Below are 6,736 nucleotides of genomic sequence, written 5' to 3'. Positions count from 1 at the left end.
CAATACCACATGTCATACATAAATAAACACATAATGGGCCCCTCCTAATAAGTATAATGGGCCCCACCCAAACTCGCATATCGGGCCCCTCCCACTGAGTATAACGGGCCCTGCTCAAACTCGTATAATGGCCCCCACCCAACATACAAAGCATATAAGCATATACAAATACAAGAGTCACACAAATATCTAGTATCCTAGCATAACTGATCATGGGCCAGCATTGTTCCTTAGACCTGCTAAACATGGTGAGGAAACTCACCTCGCACTGTTGAATCTCACAGAAAGAATCCCCGGCTGCTGGCCCGCTAAAATCTCTGCGCTATCACAAAATAATATCCAATTAATAATTGGATCCTGACTCACACTAAGAGTCCAAACTTGGGTGAAAGACCTTTATACCCCTTCCTAACTTGGCCCAAGGCCAAAGCCTAATCCGAATGTCCAAAAAGCCCAAATTCCAAAATAATCATCCAAGGCCCAAATATGTCACGAACTAACTAAGCTAACTAAGTCCCACTGAGGGCCAACAAGCACCAAACTAATGGGCTCTACGGCCCAAAAGCTCCAAGGGCAACCCTAAAGTGGTCAAACGACCAAAATGCCCTTCCTGAGTCAAAATATATGACCAAGGTCCACTTGGTCAAAAAGTCAACGATCGGAATTGAGTCAAGGCCAAAATACCCTAAGTCGTACGCCCGACGTACAACTAAAATATTATCACGGTCAGTAGCGAGTATGCACTGCTTACTCAGGAGTACGCCCAACGTACCCTGACTGAACCAAAACTCTTAACCATGGCTTAATCCTTTAACACTTCACGTCCAAAGCCATATCTAGGTCTTCAATAGTGTCTTTAACCATAAAGTTTCCAACTTGATGGTTTTGCATGGCTATTAAGATCTTTACACCAAAAACCCCAACTTCTTAATCCATAAAGACACTATAACTCATGCATGACGGAGAACTAACGTCCAAGGTCCGATTTTTATGATTCTAGACTCATCAAGACATCTAAAAGGACAGTCCAAAGGGTCTGGAGTAACCCATACTCACCAAGACCAAAGTTTGGGGACAAAAGAAACATAAAACCATACCATGAAGAGATATAAGCAATTAAAGGTCAAGGTTGAGACTTTATACCTTCTTGCAACTGAGAAAGGTGCCTAGTCTCTAGATCTACAAGCTCAAGCTCTAACAAAGCTTCTTCACCAACTCCTTCTTCTACCAAAGGCACCAAATAACCAAAGATACACCCAAGAAGGTCAAGACCACTCAAAGATGCTATTAGGGTTCGAGATTAGGGTTTTAGGACAATAGAGGCTGATAAAGAGGTCAGGTCTTGGGACTAAAGGTGATTATATAGGGCTTGAACCCTAAAAATTAGGGTTTTGGGTCTAAGCACATTCGTCGTGCGTACATCCTTGTACGACATGCGTATGTGCATGGGTCCGCGTCCCACCTAAACCATCTACGCCCCACGTACACAAGGATGTATGCCCTGCGTATGACCTTTTCTTAGCCCAAAATGACAAGTCCAATCCTTCAAAAGCCCAAAACAAATTACATAAATAACTAATTAAATAAATAATACCTTATAAATTTCCAAATGTTACATGTAGCATTCTCTAAGATAAGCATAAGCATGTTAGATATTTCATCGACTTAAATGGTTTCATTTGTCTGTTTTTTTCTATTTTACAAAACATCATAGTTTTCAAACTAGTCGTTGACTAAAAAACATGATCATAAGTGGGTTGTATTACGTATATGAAAATTGTTATTCGCCAAGTGCTTTTCCCTAAACAGAAGCTGCAAAAAACAACACCTGCTAAAAAATCTTCATACAAATCCAATAAAACTACCACTCAAAGATGCTTAGAATGCATGTAACACTTGCTCATATATCTTATAAATAACCCCTAGAAACCATTTTACATCAAGTCAGGAATTGAATTAGTAAAATTCTTGTTATCATGTAGTTGATTGATTACTTATGCAGAGACTGTTAAGCTAGAGAATCAAATCTTGGATGAGTTTTCATCTAATACAAAACAATGGTGAAAATGTAATTTTCTCTCTTTTACCTATATCAAGGGCTTCCATTTCTATGTATTATGGTATTTTTCCACATCAGGTAAACTCCATTATATTACCACACTTCCACTTTCTTCGTCAATTAATATGCAATGAGATACCTTTCTTGAATGATGGTGACATATATGTTCATATATGAACATATATGTTAATTATGAACATATGTTCATATATGAACATATGGTCATATATGAACATATGCTCATATATGAACATACGTTCATATATTATGTAACGCCCGGGTTTCGGGGCTAAGAATTTTAGATGATGTAATAGTCTATGTCAACTATTGTAACTCTTTTGAAGTAATAAAGATGAACTATTTGAATACTATGTGAATTCTGTGTATTTGTATGCTTATAACTTATTTATAAATGAATAATAAATAAAGGATAAAAATAAGCGTCAAAATTAAAGTGTGAGATAAGCCTGATATCTTTACATAAAGTTGTAGTGGTCGAAACAAGGATTCCGGGGATATAAAGAACGCCGAAATTCGAGTTATAACGAAGAAGTTATGACCCGTCGAAGTTTCACGACGGAATCGGCACGACACCGGGAAGCGTAAATAGTGAATTTATGATAGAGCGACTTTTAGCCTTATCAATCTAAACGAAAGTTGTAGAATATGTTAAACCGAGAGCGTCCATAAAAAGAACGCCCAAATCTGACTTCGTATGAGGAAGTTATGATTTTTTGAAGTTTCGGCTTAGCAGTGTACAGCCCGAAGTTCGAATATTAGATCGAGCGGTTTTTAGCCGACACAACCTAAACGAGAATCGAAGATCTTGTTAATAGTAGCATAACTATAAAAAGACAGACGAAAACGAACGTCGGATAAAGAAGTTATGAATTTTTAACGGACCAATCTTGTCCCGGCCTGTTAAAAATATAACTTTTAAAATAAATTCAAAATTAGCCGACGAAGTCTAAATGAAAGTTGTAGAGTACATTCCCGCCTACGCGTGGATATAAAGAACGTAGAAAATGGAGATCGCATGCAAAAGTTATGATTTTTAGAAGTCGGAAAGGGAAATTGCGAAACCTGCTGCTCGATCGATGATGTGGCCGGATCCTAGCCGCCGCTTACTGATCACGCTTCGCCTTCGGATGCTGACACCTGTACTTCGGACGCCCAGCGTAGCCAAGAAGCGCCTCGCGTACGAGGTACGCCCCGCGTGCGAGAAGGGAGCGCTGCGTGTACTCGTTCTGCTTGGTCCGAGGAGTGGCCACGATGCACCACCAGCGAAGCGACGCGTGTTGATCTTATCCGAGGCTACGCCCCACGTAGCAGTTCCGAACGCCCAGTGTTCCGAGGTTGCTCGCACCTATAAATAGAGGTGCGAGGGCAGCCGAGATTTTCACACCAAAACTCATTCTTTCTCTCACTAATTTCTCTCTCTAGAGTTTCTACCTCCCCCCCCCCTCCCTAAAGCCTAGGTGAACCCCTAGCACCCGAAGGAAGCCCCGAGGCTCCCGGAGTCCCGAGAAAAAAAAAAGGGTCTTTCGGTTCGGAAACGCTACTCCAAGCGAAACCCGGTTTTCTTTAAAATCCGCTGTAAGTGAGCTACGCCTATGAAATTTTTCATATAGCTTTTAAATAATTATAGTAATGTTATTAGGTCCTTAAAATAATTATTTGGACTATTATTATGAGTTATATAGAGTGTTGTTTAATGCTTATATAATAATAATAACAACTAGACTATTAATTGGTCGCGGTTAACGTTAGACTAAACCCTAGTGGTATTGATACTAGGTTTTGTCAAGGGAAAACTTATTTTGAGATAACGAAGCGCTGTCCGAGTTCCGAGTCACCACCTTAACAAGTGAATGCATAGTTACTTTCAGCTTACACATAGATATGAAGTATTTTATATAAATTACGTGTTATGTGTGCATATTATCTGTATACTTGCTATCTATGTTGGATGAACGATTTTATACATGCTTTAAATGATTTAAACTGTATATGTATTTTATATCTACAAAATGTGTTGGGTAAAACATGGGTAGATATAATAGTTGTTGTGTGACAAAATAAAATAATGAGAGGCCTCGTGATAGATGTTATTGATGATCCAGTCAGCTAGCGGAGTATAGATGACGTCCACGGAGTATTCTAGACAGTCTAGTGGAACGCTAGCAGGCTCGCAACCTATAGATTTTTATTTGAACTGTGTGTTTACCAGCAGTACTCCATCCCCCACATGGTTGCCTTATTTGACATGAATTGCTGAGGTATCCCCGAAGCATGTGTTGTCACCCCGATGAAAGTCCTTAGACTAGGTCCCTTGAGTTAGATGTTTTAGGGATGTAAAGTGAGGATAACGGGAACGGGTAATCGGGTTTATTTGGTTTGATAAAGTTAATAAACTTATTTATTGTGGGTTGAAAACCCTATGTGCTCACCAGGCTCCCAAGCCTGACCCACTCAGTTTCTTGTATTACAGGTAGTGGCGCATGAGCATAGATGTTTGGATGAGAGATAAGGGATTATAGGCATGTAAATACGAAATAATGTAGTAAGGCTTATGTTGTACTGTTTATGCTTTTGATCTGTATCGAACATGACATCCCGAGTCTTTTAATGAAATACATTTCTATGGAAATGCTTTGATAAATCTTTATCAAATTTTGTTTTGGGAACAAATTCCGCAACTCTTTTATTTAAATTATTACTCTGATTTTTAAACAAAGCATAAACAAAATCGGTCTTTTCTGGCCGTGAAAATGGGGATGTCACAGTTGGTATCAGAGCATTAGTTTAAGCGAACTAGGAATATGGATTTATTTCTAGACTTAAACTTAGAATGCTAAGCGATGATTGTGAGGAGTGTGTCTAATAAAATTTAGGTAATACACCTGAATAGACACAAGCACTAGCTTATTTAGGGAAAATACCTAACATGCTTTTATGTGCTAAATGATTTATGATATGAATTATATGATCGAATCTATAGTCTGTTGCCGACCGGATCTGGAAACTTTATGTGTTCAGGTTTCTAAACGTTTAATTACGGTATTAGAACTGGCATATAACTTTTCGGAGTAATAGGGAGATTTACATGTTGATCGTAAATAAAATCTTTCCTATCTTAATTCTCGTCATTACACACCGAACGTCTGAATTGGTGTATAGATCGAAATGGCAAAAACCCGAAGTGGAGTCGGGAACGCGAACGGAAACAGGAATCAACCTCCAGTGATTGAGCAAATACCTGTTATGGTAGCCACTCCTGAGCCCATCATGATGGTCGGAGTACAGACGATGATCCAAATAATGTTGGATCGTCAAATGGAGGAAACCAGACGTTTGCTTCAACAGAATCGAGAGGAAGCTACAATACCAATCGAACAACCCGAACTGAATGATGGGCAGTCGGAAGGAGGGAACTACAGTGGGACCGTTGGTCAAGCTGATCCTCCAGTTATTAGGAGGAACAATCAAGATGACGGAGTCGAGGGGAACGGATGCAAGTACAAAGATTTTCTGACTTGCAAGCCATCAAACTTCACCGGGAAGGAAGATCCGATCGGAGTTATGGATTGGATCTCAGAGATGGAGTTGGATTTTATGACGTATGGTTGCAGAGATAAACTACAAACCACTTTTGCAGTGCGTCAGTTCCGAGGAGGCGTGTTTCGTTGGTAGAACATCCTTGGGAAGACCTTGAGCCCCAATGAGCCCCTGCAGCTAACATGGGCGGAGTTTTTAGTACAATTCAAACGAAAGTACTTCTCAGCCCAAAACCTGCTCGAGCTAGAGAACCAGTTTCTGACCCTGAAGAAGGGAAGCATGTCAATCGATGAATACACAAACAACTTCCCAGAGAAGATGGATTTTGCCTTGCGTCTTGTCCAGGATGAGCTGACAAAGATCGACAAGTACGCTAAGGACTCACATGGGAGTATGCAGTGCCAATACGTCAGGCACATACTCTGGAGGCAGCTATCTGGGCTGCCAAATCTGTGGAGGATAGGATTAAAGGAAGGGCTGCCAGCAAGGTTGAGGTTGGAGAGAAGAGAAAAATTGCGGGGTCTGCTAAACCCAACAATAAGAAGATCAAGTTCAGTTCCAACAAGTTTGGAGGAGGAGGGAACGAAGCAAAATGGTACGAGAAGTGCAAGAACAAGCACTCGGGAAAATGTAGCGAGGAAGTGACCTGCTACAAGTGTGGGAAAACGGGGAACTATGCCAATGAGTTCACCATCAACAAGAGGGTGTGCTACGAGTGACGTGAAGAAGGGAATATTGCTAAGGATTGCACGAAGAAGAAAGACGCGACAAGGCCCAACATTCCACCGAAGCCGAAGGTGAGAGCCTTCCAGATGACGCTCGAGGCTGCGAAGGAGGCAGTAGACGTCACTCAGGTACCTTTCTTGTAAATGGATTGCCTGCCAATATACTATTTGATTCCGGAGCCAACTACTCCTTTGTGTCGCATAAATTTGGTGGGAAATTAGCTTTGCCTGTAGAAAAACTTGATAATGCCCTAATTGTGGAAGTTGTCAGTGGCAAGTTCATATGTGTTAGTAATCGTATTAAGAACGTAGTCATCGACCTAAATGGAAATGAATTCCACGAAGAGCTGTTGCCCATAGAGTTGAACGGTTTTGACATCGTTTTGGGAATGGA

The sequence above is a fragment of the Lactuca virosa genome, chromosome 3 (genome assembly GCF_052849685.1).
Source record: "Lactuca virosa cultivar CGN04683 chromosome 3, Lactuca_virosa_CGN04683_v6, whole genome shotgun sequence".
Taxonomy (NCBI): domain Eukaryota; kingdom Viridiplantae; phylum Streptophyta; class Magnoliopsida; order Asterales; family Asteraceae; genus Lactuca; species Lactuca virosa.
The sequence above is the reverse complement of the archived record's forward strand: the minus strand, read 5'-3'. Positions refer to the sequence as shown.